Source organism: Myotis daubentonii, chromosome 3, assembly GCF_963259705.1.
Source record: "Myotis daubentonii chromosome 3, mMyoDau2.1, whole genome shotgun sequence".
Taxonomy (NCBI): domain Eukaryota; kingdom Metazoa; phylum Chordata; class Mammalia; order Chiroptera; family Vespertilionidae; genus Myotis; species Myotis daubentonii.
The window spans coordinates 141,413,967-141,429,917 of record NC_081842.1 but is presented as its reverse complement, the minus strand read 5'-3'; the positions used below and the strand labels follow the sequence as shown (position 1 = coordinate 141,429,917).

Below are 15,951 nucleotides of genomic sequence, written 5' to 3'. Positions count from 1 at the left end.
TTATTACATCTAAAGAGATAGTTGTTTCTGCAACTTACTGAGGCATCTGACAAGAGATAACAGAGTGCAATTATAAAACCCTATACTTTGCAGGTTTTGAGAACATCAAACAAATGTTGAATTCTAAAAATTCATAATCCCCTTACCAATCTCTGCTATGGTTATTTAAACCACAACTCCTTTTGTTATATCACCACTAATGATTTAAAGTGAATTATTTTTTATAAATGATCATGTGGGAACTGATTTAATACAAGTGAGTAAGTTTATCAGAAATTAATTTTTCTTCCAGACATATGTACTCAGCCCTTAAATGTTATTTCCATTATTTAAAAAAATAAGTTACTAAATCATAGACAATTAAGACACATTACAATGGAAAATTTAATATTTAAAGTTACAATGAACCACCAAGGCTATTAGGAACTTAGAATCCTTAAATTTAAACTCTGATGAAGGTCTGGAGTACAGAAAATATGATAGCTACAATACATGTGAAACAGGAATTTTAGGGGAATATAGGCAGGCTTAGGGAATTTTTAGAATTAGGGTCCATGTAAAAACACAGGGCTATAGAGTGGGAGAAGATACATTCCATAACACAAGGAAGCCAGGGGCAGTTACATTTCTATAAGACAGGAAGCAGCAACAGATACATTGCCATAGGAAAAGGGAACTGGGAGTAGCCAAAAAAGGTCTATATTTACAAAATAAAGGAGGAGGAAGAAAGCCCAGAGGAAATAGGAGGACAATGAGGGAGGAGGGCTTTGGGAGTCACTATAGCAGTGATGGCGAACCTATGACACGCGTGTCAGAGGTGACACGCAAACTCATATTTTTGGTTGATTTTTCTTTGTTAAATGGCATTTAAATATATAAAATAAATATCAAAAATATAAATCTTTGTTTTACTATGGTTGCAAATATCAAAAAATTTCTATATGTGACACAGCACCAGAGTTAAGTTAGGGTTTTTCAAAATGCTGACACGCTGAGCTCAAAAGGTTCGCCATCACTGCACTATAGTAACCAATTTGAAAGGAAATATTGACCAATCAGAGGGGATATCAGGGCACAGGAACTGCAGCCTTTATAAACCATGGGAACAGGAAGTCTGTGGGACCCTTTCCCCCTCCCCACGTGGGAGTCTGTACTTGTTTTTCAATAAATCTCTACCTTTGCTATACTACCCTCTGTGCATGGATTCATTCTTCGACTCTGGTGGACAAAGAATCCAGGTTCTAGTCCAAAAATTCCATATCACATGCATGGATATTGAACTTTGTGTTTGAGGAAGTTTCAGGAACTCTTGCTCCTCTGATTAGGGTCATTAAAGACCGGATGCTCATTGGGAATATTTGTTTCCCAATTCCTAATGAGCTAACAAAGCATGTTGAAAAGATCTCTTCAGTAAGTAGCTCAGAGCAAGCCCTTGCCTCCACCAGATTATAGCACTCATTATGGTCATTGCTGTCTTGAGCAAGCAGCCTAGATGTTGATTAGAAGGCAGGTGCCAGCAAAAAAAGACCTGAAAAAGCACCTGCACACCTATTCTATGTCTCTCGTAATGCCAGCAAGGCATGGAGAAAATTCAGAAAAGTTCCTATTGCCCATTTCTTCCACCGGCCCAAGATGGGTACAGAATTAGCTAAGAATTTAAAGTTCAATGTCCTTCCAGACATTTGCCATAATAAGGGGGCAGAGGATCTCAAAGCAGAAGATGTAAATCCAGGAGCCAGGTAGATAATGTCTAAAGGATTTCAAAGAGTGCAGGAGGACTGAGGTGGGCCACTCTACTTGGTCAGTGGGTAATTTAGGAGCCTGGAGCAGTCATGGCTCAGTGAGTAGGAGCTTGAGCTGTTAACCACAGCTCCTGAGAGAGGGAGTTTCTCAGCAAAAGCCAACAGGGACACAGGAGCAGGGGCAGTCTGTAAAGCAGATACTCCACCCTGTTGACATGGAATGTCTCATTCCCTATCCACACACTGTCCTGAGAAAGAAGAGGAGGAGAGAATATTTGAGAGAGGAAGATGCCATTAAAACAGGAACTTTAGGGGAATATAGGCAGTCTTAGGGAATTTTTAGAATTGGGGTCCATGGAAAAACACAGGGCTACAGATTGGGAGAAGGTACATTTCTATAACACAAGGAAGCCAGGTGCAGTTACATCTCCATATGACAAGGGAGTAGCAACAGATATTTTTCCATAACACAAGAAAGCCAGGTGAAGCTACATTTCCATAAGACAAGGGAACTAGAAGTAGCCAAAAAAGGTCTATATTTACAAAATAAAGAAGGAGGAAGAAAGCCTAGAAGGAGTGTAAAGTCTATGAGGGAGGAGAGCCTCAGGAGCTACTATAGTAACCAATTTGAAAGGGAATATTGACCAATCAAAGGGGATATCAGGGCACAGGAACTGCAGCCTTTATAAACCATGGAAAAAGGAAGTCTGTGGAACTCTTTCCCCCTCCCCACGTGGGAGTCTGTACTTGTTCTTCAATAAACCTCCACCTTTGCTATACTACTCTGGCTGTGGATTCATTCTTCAACTCTGGTTCCAGTCCAAAAATTCCATTTCACCATGATTGGGATTTCAAGTTGGTTTAGCAAGTAGAGTCCAATTTTGGAGAAATACAACTACTTTTCTACCTATTTGAATTTTACCTGAAAGTTTTGTTTTTTGTTTTGTTTTTTAAAATATTTTATTGATTTTTTACAGAGAGGAAGGGAGAGAGATAGAGAGCTAGAAACATCGATGAGAGAGAAACATCGATCAGCCGCCTTCTGCACATCTCCTACTGGGAATGTGCCCGCAACCCAGGTACATGCCCTTGACCAGAATCGAACTTGGGACCCTTCAGTCCGCAGGCTGACGCTCTATCCACTGAGCCAAACTGGTTTTGGCTGAATTTTACCTGAAAGTTTTAATCCCACTGCAACCATTTATAACACGCTGCCTAATACTCTGCTCCAGACTCACGGATGGAGATGGAGAACTCCAAGATGGAGAATTCATAGCTACTAATAAGGAGCTGAATTCTCTCACCTTTTCTTCAGCTTGATTTTCACAGGGTATACCTCCCCTTGATGCAGCTTTCCTGGCTTTGGGGATGAAAATTGTCAGCAACTGCCAATGTAACGTGTTTTGGCACAGCAGGCTCATGAAACCTGGCAGCTGGAAGCAGGCGTGAGAAGGGAGCAGGGTCAGTCAGCTTCTAAGAGAAACCAAGGCTTTCCCAGTGAGGAATTTAAAGGCGAATGTGCTTTGTCACCTCTAGGCTAGAACAAAATCAGGAAACCATTTTGGCCCCACTCCTCAGAGGAGAGTAGGGTCAAAGACAATCACAAACACAAATAACACAAGTGGCACCCCTGTGTTTGCATCGATGGGGTGAAGAGAAGGAGCTTAACAACAGGGAAAAGCTCAGAGGTAAACAATACAGGGAAGGAATATAGTAGTTAATATTCAATCCTGCACAGCAACAGAGAAGATGGCACTAAAGACAGTGCAGCACTTAAGCAATTACCTGGACAGAGAGCACAAGCAGGGGGGGAGGGCATTTTTTAAATGGCTCTAAATGTAATAAACCTTTTTTTTTTCTTTGTGGCCAGAGACAATTTTAGTTTATTGCCCTCAAAGAATTTGCTTTGAGTTTCTGCATGTGACAATATAACTTCCTAGACCTCACCTCTCCGTAAATGTGTGTGTGTGTGTGTGTGTGTGTGTGTGTGTGTGTGTGTGTGTGTGTGTGTGTGTGGTTTAAACAGTGGGTAGAATATTCTACATATCCCCAGTGGTTAAAAGATATTTTAAACATTATTGCTAATCCAAAAAATATTCCTGACAGAGTACTCAGAGCAGGATGTTAGAATTTCAGAATTAGGATGTGATTCTAACAAGCAAAGAGTCAGGTCATAGGATTTTACTAACATCTGGTGTTGACCACCTACACACAAATTGATATTTAGAAAAATTACATTGAGAATACTTTTTACTAAATATAAATGCAGTTTGCAGAGTAAATTATCATGATATTGAAACAGGAATTTTGGGGGTGAAATAGGACAGGTTTAGGAATTCTAGAAATTTTGGAAATTAAGGGTACCATGGAGGAAGCACAGGGCTGCAGAGCAGAGGAAGGTTTTATTTCCACAGAATAGGGAAGCTGAAAAGCTGCAACAGGTACATTTCCTGAGGGAGGTGGGACTAGCAAAAGATCTATATTTACAAAATAAAGAGAAGGAAGCCCTTCATCCAGGAGGAGAAGAAGAAAGCCCAAAGGGAATAGGAAAACAATAAGGAAGGGGGGGAGGGTGGAGAGAACTTCACACTCCCATGTGAGGTTGACCTTTGAGCCTAGGAGTTACTATAGTAACCAGTCTAGGGAAATAGTGACCAATCAGAGAGGATATCAGGGCACCAGGATCTGTAGCCTTTATAAGCCATGGGGAAAAGGAACTCAGTGGGACCCTTTTCCCCCTCCCTACTTGGGAGTACAATCTGTGGGACTCCTTCCTTCTTTCCATATGGGAGTCTGTACTTGTTCTTCAATAAATCTCCACCTTTGCTATACCACTTTCTGCCCGTGAATTCATTCTTCAATTCTGGCGGACAAAGAATCCGGGTTCCAATCCAAAAATTCCATATCAGTATCACAGAACATTCACCAAGATATCTAATCTGACACTGTAGTTGAAGCCGGTGACCTGTCCTCACATCAGGTACTTTGTTTTGGTTAAGTTTGTTTTTTCTCTAAAAGCCCTAGACCTTTTTCTCTCACATCAACTTGTGCTTCAATGACTGATGAGGTTCTGATCTCTTCTGAGCCTGACTTCTTGCCTTTCACTCAAGCCTTGACTCGAAGTCCTGAAATATTGCTGTGGACTTGGCTGGTAGGCCCCTATAATCACACCATTTCTGACTGCCCTGGGTCAGAATTACACTCCACCCCAGTCAGCAAAATTTAGAAAGAATATCTAACTCCTTTCAAAATGTATGGCGATTTCTACCAGTACTAACCATCAGGTTGACTTCTCAATTTATTCTATGACCAACAAAGCTTTCGATTCTAGGCTTTAAAATTAACATCTTTCAGCAACATCTTTGGTTTGGTCCCAGGATACCTATACATGCCTAATAATTATCCAGGCCCAAAAGAGTTTTGTTTATATGTGATATATTTGTCACTATTTACTGTATTAGACATTAAAACTAACAAATTCAAACATTCATTTATTCATTCAAAATGAGTGACAACAAATCCATTATTTTAAAAGAAAGTGATATATTTTATAAAAAAGATATATTTCCCAAAGAAAAATATTTTGTCAGAAGAGTGACAGTGTTTTCTGTTTTTGTAAATGTCTTTACTATCTGGCTTAATAGAAACAGCTGGGTTCTCACATAGGGTCTGTATTCAATATGTTGAGAGGTAGCTTTTGCTGAAGTATATGGAAAATATCTAACTTCACACGGATATATACTTGAGGGAAGGAGAAATATTTTAATAGCTCCTTTTCAGGTCATTGTGGATATTATTACTATTTTTTAAACTAAACCAAAAGTCAGTAAGTGGAAAGTTTTTAAAATTTAGTTAAAATGTGAAATCTTAAATCATCTATTACATTTAAATCCATTGGTCCTGGCTGGTGTGGCTCAGTGGTTGAGCATTGACCTATGAATCAGGAGGTCACAGTTTGATTCATAGTCAGGGCACATGCCTGGCTTGTGGGCTGGATCCCCAGTGTGGGGTGTGCAGGAGGCAGCTGATCAATGATTCTCTCTCATGATTAATCTTTCTATCTCTCTCTCCCTCTTCTTTCCTCTCTGAAATCAATAAAGATATATTTGTAACCACAAAAAAATCCATTGGTCTATTACACACTGAATGTTGTTTTAGCACACATCATTTTGTGACATCATATATTGATACTTACATATTGGTTTACTGAGTCATTCACATCCTCCAAATCTTCACTATATACTATCAAAAATTCACATTTGTTAATATCACCATTGAGGTACTTAGAAAAATATTTAAGAACTGAGAAGTTTTCAAGCTCATGAGGGTAGACACAAATTTTCAAAATTTTAAGTTTTCACCAGAAATTTCCAATTTTCTCCTCCGCAACTTGTATGGTAGTTGTTTTCTCGAATTAGCATTTTCAAGGAAATATTTGTCAAATACACAAATCTGAACAACCATAGTTTGTATAAGTGACTCTTACAAGAAAAAATGGCATTCCATGCAAAAAGCCTGTAGTTCAGCTCAGGACTCAATCTCATGATAGACTTCATACTTCAATATAAAGCAAAAATATTTCACATGTACTCCCCCTTTGGTCATACAAACTATTAAAAAGATGTTTACTCAAGGGTCAATATTTAATAAAATTGCTACATTAGTTTGCTTCAGTAAAGATATTTTTAAGAGAAAGTATTTGTTTGTTTCCACTCTGAAGACTGCAGTGACTACTCCTCAGTTTGGTGCCACAGCCTTAATTAATATTAAGATGCCAGAAGTTGTACCCACCATTGCTTTTACATATAATTGCAAATGCCAATACTGTGTAAAGGAAAATAATGTCTTAATTATTATGCAAATAGTTTTGGTCTTGCAGACCTCTGAGTGTAAGGATCTGAGGACAATGGCAACCTACAACCTTCAGGAAGGATACCCTGGGTCTAAGACACTGGCTTCTGTGTTTAAATTAAAAAATGATTCTATCTGATTTATAAAGATAGAAAACTTCCACATCTGCCTGGAATAATACCTCTGTCCAAGGTTGGCAGAATGCCTTAAAAGTGCAGAGAGCCAAGACTTTCTTGAATTCAAAATATGTTTTTGCTATTTTTTTAATACTTATTTCTTGCCCACCCACTAATAAAAGTTTGTATGTGGGGCAGAATTCAGTCTGAGGTGCCTTCGTGACATCCCACGCAGTAGCAAGGTTGTCAAGAGGGAGACCCAAAATCCTCATTTATCTGAAACTGAAATAGCTTCTTCTGGTTACAAAAAAAATTCTAACATCTGGGAAAAAACAAAATCACTTCATAGCAGAGGCTAGAAAAAATGAGTGTGAAAAAGAGGAAACAAAAAAAGTGGCAGATAGCAGCTGAGTTAGAGAGGCAGCCAGGTAACCAGACAACTGGAGGCATGAAGTACCTGTGCAGGGAAGGATTAATCTTGCCCAGAGAAAGATTTGTCTTTTACCTTTGGCTCCTAGGAGGTAATCTCTAAGCTTTAGGAATGTCTTGCCTGATAAGAGTGTCTGTTCACAGCCCTGGCCTGTTTTTCTAACTGGGAGAATCAGTCCTAACACAGAAGGGTCAAAGGTTTGCTTCCTGGTCAAGGGCACCTGCCTGGGCTACAGGTTCAATCCCTAGACCAGGTCAGGGTGAGTGCAGGAAGCAGCCAATCAATGAGTCTCTCTCACATCGATGTTTCTTTCTCTCTCTTCCTCCCTCTCTCTCTCTACCCCTCTCCCTCCCTCCCACTCTCTCTAAACATCAATGGAGAAAAATAACCTTGGGCGAGGATTAACGAAGAAAAAGAGAGTCTGTTTACAAACCTGGGGCATGCCAGATAGTCTGTATTAAAAATGTGGTTAGAGTCTAAGGCAGCTGTGGGCAAACTACGGCCAGAGGGCTGGATTCGGCCCATTTGAAATGAATAAAACTAAAAAAAAAAAAAAAAAAAAAAAAAAAAAAAAGACCGTACCCTTTTATGTAATGATGTTTACTTTAAATTTATATTAGTTCACACAAACACTCTATCCATGCTTTTGTTCCGGCCCTCAGGTCCAGTTTAAGAACACATTGTGGCCCTTGAGTCAAAAAGTTTGCCCACCCCTGGTAAGGTCAGACACATTGGTGGTCAACCATGTCCATGTACTGAGCCCAATAAAACTCCGGACACCAAAGTTGGGGTGAGCTTCCCTGGTTGTCAATACTCTGGATTATCATCACACATTGTTGCTGAGACAAGTAAACACTGGTCACAGAACTCCACTGAGAGAGAACAACTGGACATTTTTGGCTTGCAACTCTCCTGGGGCCTGCCTTATGCCTTTCCTCCCTCTGTTGACTTTAATCGAATTCCTTTTGCTGTTATAAACCATAACCATGAGTATAACAGTTTTCAGTGAGTTCTGTTAGTCTATTTAGCAAACTATTGAACCTGAAGGTAGTCTTGATTATCCTTTAACTTGCAACTGGTGTTGGAATTGAGGGTGATCTTAAGGACTTCCAAAGTGTGCAGTACCCAAATAAGAAATTATTTTATGTCTCCAGAAACTAAAATGGGATTAAAGGTTGCTCAGCCTTAGAGAAGGGACAGAGAGAGAAAATACACTAAACTGACCAGATCTTCCCCCAAAAGGAACTGGAATGAGAGAAGGGTCTATAAAAAGTAAAAATTAAAATAAAAAACAAACACTGAAAATAGAACAAATTTAAAACTTTAAATCCAAACTAAAATTATGGGATAATACTATGAAATGCGATGTTCAATTCACCTCAATTATGTATGTATGGAATTCTGAATTTCCCTCACACTTTTGAATAGAGCTACTCGTGGAAGAACAAGTATAAAGGGTGGCCAGAGCGGGTAAAACTGCCAGATGGTAAAGCAAAGGAGCCCCAGAGTCATGGTCCGCAAGGAGGACAGCTCCCTCTATTAACCCTAGGATATGGGAGCACACAGTCAAGTTCAGCGCCTCAGTAGAGGCTGGGAAAGGAAGTAGCTTTCAGCCCATCTGATGTCTAAGACAACTGAGCTCCAAAATTCACTCTTTATGTAATGGCAAAAGAGAATGACAAGTCAAAAAAGAAAGGGAAGGCCTCACGTGCCTCAGCGTGGCCAGGGTATATATTTCAAAGTGAGAAGTGTTTGGGAAACATGATGTTTCTAACATCTTGAAGGTGAGAGTTATATAACACCCCAAAGAACCAAGCATCAATTTCTTTCCCCTTCAGACTGTTTTCCTCTCAACAGCTTATGTGTACTGTATACACCAGCTGATGAAGGACAGGTAGGTGGGTTTCAGTAGCCTGTTTTTTTGAAAGTTGAGAAGGCAGCCATATGCAGAGCAGCATCTGTTGTAGGCTGTAGCTGCCTGTTGCCAACAATGTTGCTCTGCATGGTTTGCAGAGCAGTCCTCGGAGCTGGAGGCATGCCCCAGCCATCTGAGGACTCAAGCTCCAATTCCCTTGTATTTTAGTACCCGCTCCCTTTTCTACAAAGGCAAGACCCTGGTACACTGGGAATACTTAAGATGTCACAACAGGCTGCTTTCAAGAACCATGTGTCCCAGAGACAATTAAAATTTAGGTTTGGCCTATCTGAGATTTTGCTTTCTGTGATGATTTCAGGAGACCCATGGAGGTGAATGTGTCCCTGCTTGGTCCTCATATCTATTTTATCTTCAACCTTTTCACCTCAATCAACTCATTCAAGGAGCTTTTTCAAAGTCATGAATAAGCCCCTCATGAAAATCCATTTCTCAAATTTCCAATTTGCAAATCAAAGAAAACAGATTTTTGTTTCATTAAAGAAGCAAGGCTCTGCAATTTATAGATTTGAACATTTTCCCAAACCAGGTGATTTCTTGTCCTTTGACAAGCTCTGAGTGCTTTTCACACACTGAGAACACAGACAAATAAGATCACACCTGGGCTTAGGTCAGAATCACCATGCTGTATAAATCTGTCAAATGACCGTTGATTTTAAGTAGCTTCATTTAGGTTAGTAGCAATTCATTACCAAGAAAATTTATAGAAAATACATTTCCTATTAAGTAAGGTAAAAATTTTCTTAAGCTCCTGACACTGACTTCTCTCTCTCTCTCTCTCTCTCTCTCTCTCTCTCTCTCTCTCTCAACCTATTCTTCCAAAAGAAAACCAGCTGAATTTTGTAATATCTTAAGAATCCAAAATGTAATCAGAGGCGATCTAAGTAGGAGACATTGATCTATGAGTCCTTTCATATATTCATTCTTATTTAAAAGGCTACTGATCATTGGGAATCAAATGGAGCAGGAGACTGTTGTGGTCTCTTAGCATCTGATGGGGAAATGAAATCTAAAAAGGTATTGAGGCACACTTTCTGAACCATATAACCTCTCAGAGGGCAGTGTGACTTACATATTCTTTAGTGATATCTCTAGAAAATACTCTAGCTTCATGTCTGCCAGCGATCCACTCTCAAATGTCTAGCAATGACTAGTATTGAATTAAAAATCACTGGTATGCTTTAGTGATAGGTCTTCCTCCATTACTCCTCCATCCATTACCTTCAGTGGGCTGTACCACAGAGTGACCAATTCTCACACTCTATGTTATTATTGATTCCGTCTTGACATTTAAGAAGCATATAAGTCCTGTTTTATCAACACCCTTTTACTTTCTCATGAATATTTCCTGAGCCAGTCTTCTCCCCTAGCATGCAGACAGAGAGACATAAGAATTTTTATCCAACATATCTCAGCATTTAGTGTTTATTATTTTATATGCACAGATTTCAAGACAAATCTACAAACAGTAGAAACCAGACCTTTTGCGAAAAAGAATCTACAGTAGGGACAGCATTTCTATATTTCAAAACATTGTCAGTAGATCTTTTTATAGAATCCTTAAGAACTCCAGGAGATGAAAATTGACAATATAATTTTGAGGATAAAGTACAAACAGGATAAAATTTAATGAACTTTCATTTTATGTAAATACAACAAAACTTTGGATATATGGAACTGATAACATCAGGGAGCTCATTTAATTTTATATAACCCAAGGTCCCAAACCTAAGAAATTAATCTGTCTAGTTATTACTCTGTTAGATTTAGGGCCAGGAACTTCATAAAATATGTATGCCAAGACACCAACCCTAAGTGGCAGGGTGCAGATTAAAGTTTCAGCTGATGCAATAATAGGAAGGAATGGTTTTCTCATAAATGGAAGAACATGGGCTCACTTACAACAATTTCCCTATTGTAAATAGGAAAAGGGACGTATGAGTAGCCCATTCTTAATGCATTTGCCACTTATCAGAAAGCTGTCTTTAGGGGGTGGTCCCAAGAATGAAGCAGGCCCTGGGAGTTCTGGGAATGCCCTTCAGGAACACAAGGAAGGAAAGTGTCCAGACATGTCTGAACCCAGGTGAAGAAGATAACTTCCCACCAGACCTTAGAGTTGAGGGTAACATGAAAAAATCTGGTAAAACAGGATGCAAAGGCTGAAAATGAGGTCAAAAGTGAGAGGAGTCAGAAAACCATGCTAGATGGTTGTTAAAGAGACTAACAAACTAGGACAGATGTGCAAGGCAGGGACTCCAGCTGTCTCATACCTTTTACTAATCTTTTAGCATGGTGCTAATCAGTCGGGTCCAAGATGAGACAGCTGGCACACTCAAACTAGGGTACTTTAAGAAGGGAATAATAGGGGAACTATTTACAAAGATGTGGGCAGGATGTAGGAATACTAGAAGGAATAGCTCAGCATCTGTTATAGATAATATCTGAGCCACTATCACTCCTGGGCCCAGTGGAGTGAAATAAGGGAGCGGTCATTGGTACTTAGAAGAAAGTATTAAATAGAAAGCCACCTGGAGACCCTAAGACCTCAGGTTGAGGGACACAGACAACCTTGCAGCAACTCCTCAGAGAGGAAGCTAGAGAAATAAATAACTAGACCTCCATCTCCTCCCTCTGATCCCCTGTTGACTGAACCCAACTAGAAGCCAGAGGACACCCTCTGATCCTCTGCTGACTGAACCCAACTAGAAGCCAGAGGACACCCTCTGATCCCCTGCTGACTAAACCCAACTAGAAGCCAGAGCTTGTTTGTGCCATTCATATGAGTCAGCCTCCCATTGCCCAGAGCAGGGTAGAGAGTGAAAGCAGAGAATGCAGCTGATGCTATCCACCTGTAAGAAGCTGAGTCCCATTAGAAAACCTGCAACAAAACAAGAAAAATCATCCCCAAATACATCAACCCCTGAAAGAAGTTCGGAGTCTCCACAATCCTCCAGGAGCAATGTTGAATTCAGTCAGTTCAACGTACTTCCTCAAACAGTTAATAAAATTGATTCTGCACTCAATGCTGGAAGCTTAAGGTATTGACATAGCTCCTAATTCCACAAATCTTTCAATCCAGTTTATTCATATGATTAAACAAATATTTGTTAAATTTCTAATATACAGTGATACAGAGGTATATTGTATCTATGCCTTCAAAGTAAAAGATTCATTTCAAAACTTTAAAGAGTAATATAAGAGAGAATGTTATTGACTTTTAAATGATGTTGTCATACCTCTAAAGAGCATCATGAGTTCACAAAAGAGAAATAATACGTGCACAGAAAGAAAACATCAACAATTCCCAGACATTTGTCTTGATCCCTTACCCGTCACTGGGTGTTACCACTGCGATGGCAGCACTTTGAACTTCACAGTCAGTCCTTGCTCCTTTCATCATGGGTTTCATATGTTCATTTGAGGCCACAACTAGCCTGAAAGTACATTTGTGTAAATTAAGAAAAATGGGCAGATCAACTAGAAAATTGCACCTCTTCAAGGGTGGAAGCAGCCACATGCCGGGGAACCTGGCTTGGTAACCAGAGGGCAAGGTGTGCCCCTTGGCTGGGCCTCTTGTGTAGGACACAACCTGCATAACCGTAAAAGGAAGCTCTGCATTCATTAATTCATTCAAGAAATAGTTATTGTGCACTTATTATATACTAAGATCAGCATATGCTTTGCAATATTTTAGTTTTCAACTTGAGCTAAGAATTACAATAAACAGTTATGTTTAAGTAGGCCATAAAATTAAACTCTAAGTTAATTCTAATCAAATCCTTTCAATATAATACTATTAGCTGCCAGAAACCAAAACATTAAAGAAGCAAGAAACTCAATAGGTCGTCCTGGTCAGTTTGGCTCAGTGAATAGAGCATAGGTCTGCGGACTGAAGAGTTCCTGGTTCGATTCCGGTCAAGGGCACATGCCCAGGTTGCAGGCTCAATCCCCTGTAGGGGGCATGCAGGAGGTAGCCAATCAGTGATCCTCTCTCATCATTGATGTTTCTATCTCTCTCTCCCTCTCCCTTCCTCTCTGAAATAAATCCTATATAATAAAGCGGTAATATGCAAATTGACCCTCACTCTGGCACACCCTCACAAGATGGCTGCGCCTACAGAGGATGTGGGGTTCCTGTAATGAGTGATCAGCGGGGACCTGAGGCTGCATGATGCCAGGCCAGGGCAGGGGACCTGAGGCTGTGCCCCCTGCCCAATGGGACTTGAAGGGGGACCTCAGGCCATACCCCTCCACCCAGCAGGGCTTGACAGGGACCTCAGGCCATGCCCCCAGCCTCGGCTCCAGGCCAGAGGACCTGAGGCTGTGCCCCTGGACCAGGGAGCTTGACAGGGGACCTCAGGCCGTGACCCTGCCCAGAGGTGCTTGAAGGGGCACCTCAGGCCATGCCCCCCCACCCTGGTGCTGAGCTGAGGGACTTCAGGCCACGCCCCTACTCCGGCTCTGGGCCGGGGGACCTGAGGGTGAGCAAGGGGACCTAAGGCTGCACCTCCTGCCCAGCAGGGTTGACCGGGGACCTGAGGCTGTACCCCCTGCCTGGCGGGGCTTGGCAGAGGTGGGGATGGCTGGGTCTGGGTCTCACATGATTTTAAGGTGCACACGGGTGGATGGGGACTTGACTCTGGGTCTCACGGCATACCCCAGACTCTGACAGGAGGAAGATTTTTATATACATTTTACTAATTTTCTTTCACCTCTGACACTTCTATTATAGAGAAAGGGCAAATAGCAATATTAAAATACTCCCTCGGCTCTCTGCTCCTCCTGTGCATCAGACAACCTCTCCTCCTCGCTGTGCCAGTAGCCACAACCCTGAGACATGATGGTGAAGGTCGGAGTGAATGCATTTGGCCACATTGGGCGCCTGGTCACCAGGGCTGCTTTTAACTCTGGCAAAGTGGATATTGTCGCCATCAATGGCCCCTTCATTGACCTCAACTACATGGTCTACATGTTCCAGTATGATTCTACTCAAGGCAAGTTCAAGTGCACAGTCAAGGCTGAGAACAGGAAGCTTGTCATCAACGGGAAGTCCATCTCCATCTTCCAGGAGCGAGATCCCGCCAACATCAAATGGGGTGATGCTGGTGCTGAGTATGTTGTGGAGTCCACCGGTGTCTTCACTACCATGTAGAGGGCTGGGGCCCACTTGAAGGGTGGAGCCAAGAGGGTCATCATCTCCGCCCCTTCTGCGGATGCCCCCATGTTTGTGATGGGTGTGAACCATGACAAGTATGACAACTCCCTCAAGATTGTCAGCAATGCCTCCTGAACCACCAACTGCTTGGCCCCCCTGGCCAAGGTCATCCATGACAACTTTGGCATTGTGGAGGGACTCATGACCACAGTCCATGCCATCACCACCACCCAGAAGTCCATGGATGGCCCCTCTGGGAAGCTGTGGCGTGATGGCCGAGGGGCTGCCCAGAACATCATCCCTGCTTCTCCTGGTGCTGCCAAGGCTGTGGGCAAGGTCATCCCTGAGCTGAATGGGAAGCTCACTGGCATGGCCTTCCGTGTCCCCACCCCCAATGTGTCGGCTGTGGGTCTGACCTGCCGCCTGGAGAAAGCTGCCAAATACGATGACATCAAGAAGGTAGTGAAGCAGGCATCAGAGGGCCCCTCAAGGGCAACCTGGGCTGTACTGAGGACCAGGTGGTCTCCTGCGACTTTAATAGTGACACCCACTCCTCCACCTTTGATGCTGGGGCTGGCATTGCCTTCAATGACCACTTTGTAAAGCTTGTTTCCTGGTATGACAATGAATTCGGCTACAGCAACAGGGTGTTGGACCTTATGGTCCACATGGCCTCCAAGGAGTAAGAGTCCCCTGGACCACCAGCCCCAGCAAGAGGAAGAGAGGCCCTCAGCTGCTGGGGAGTCCCTGCCCCAGATCGAACCCCTGACACACTGAGAATCTCCTGACCACCGTTTCCTCCCCAGACCCCCTGGAGAAGGGGAGAGGCCTAGGGAGCCCTGCTTTGTTGTGCACCATCAATAAAGTTCATTGTACCCAGCCAAAAAAAATATATTTCCTCTAATTAATTCCCTTTTAATATGCACAAAATTTGTGCACCATTAGTGAAAATATACTTTTTAAAAAGAAATAAACTCAACAAGTCAACAAGTTTCACAGTGAACTACAGTACTGCTCCCTAGCAAAACCAACTTCACTTTCCCACAAAGTTATTTCCAAATTCTGGAACCATGAAGAGCTTTGGGACCTTATTCTGTGTTCTCTCTCTCTCTCTCTCTCTCTCTCTCTCTCTCTCTCTCTCTCTCTCTCTCTCTCTCCCTGTCACAAACTATTTTTAAAACACACTTTGAACCTCTCCCTCATATAAATGCAGGTTAGTAAAACACCCTAATGCAATTCATCAAGAGACCAACTGAGAACATCATGTTGGAGGCAAGAAATGCTACCATATGGGCTTCTTAAAAATTCAATGGAATAAGAGAGAGCCAATTTGGATTTTACATCTGTCCATGGAACTAACTTAAACTGTATTAAGGCAAAACTTCTCTGTGCCTTGGTTCTCTTGTTTATATAATACACTTTAATTATATTAGTAAAGTCTTCTTTAGCTCTAACTTTCTGTAGTTCTTGTATGATTAGACAAAGAAAATGTGATTTTTTTTATACAGAGGATGCCAGACTTTCTATTTTGAGTATTCTCTTGGGATATTTATACAATGTTATCATTACTGCTTTAAGTTCTGTCCCCAGTCTCCAAAATCAGGCATCCCAATGTCATTTCCTTTATTTTTCCCATAGCTGAACTTCGCCTTCTGCAACATCTATAATCCCCTTGGTAAAGGAGTTCTCCCTGTTGCCCTCTAAGCCACCTGCTAATTGGCATG

General features: G+C 41.6%; 1 pseudogene; it reads left to right on the top strand.

The window, feature by feature from the left end:
• Positions 1–13,859: 13,859 nt before the first annotated feature.
• Positions 13,860–15,117, top strand: LOC132230762 (glyceraldehyde-3-phosphate dehydrogenase-like; annotated as a pseudogene).
• The last annotated feature ends 834 nt before the right edge of the window (positions 15,118–15,951 follow it).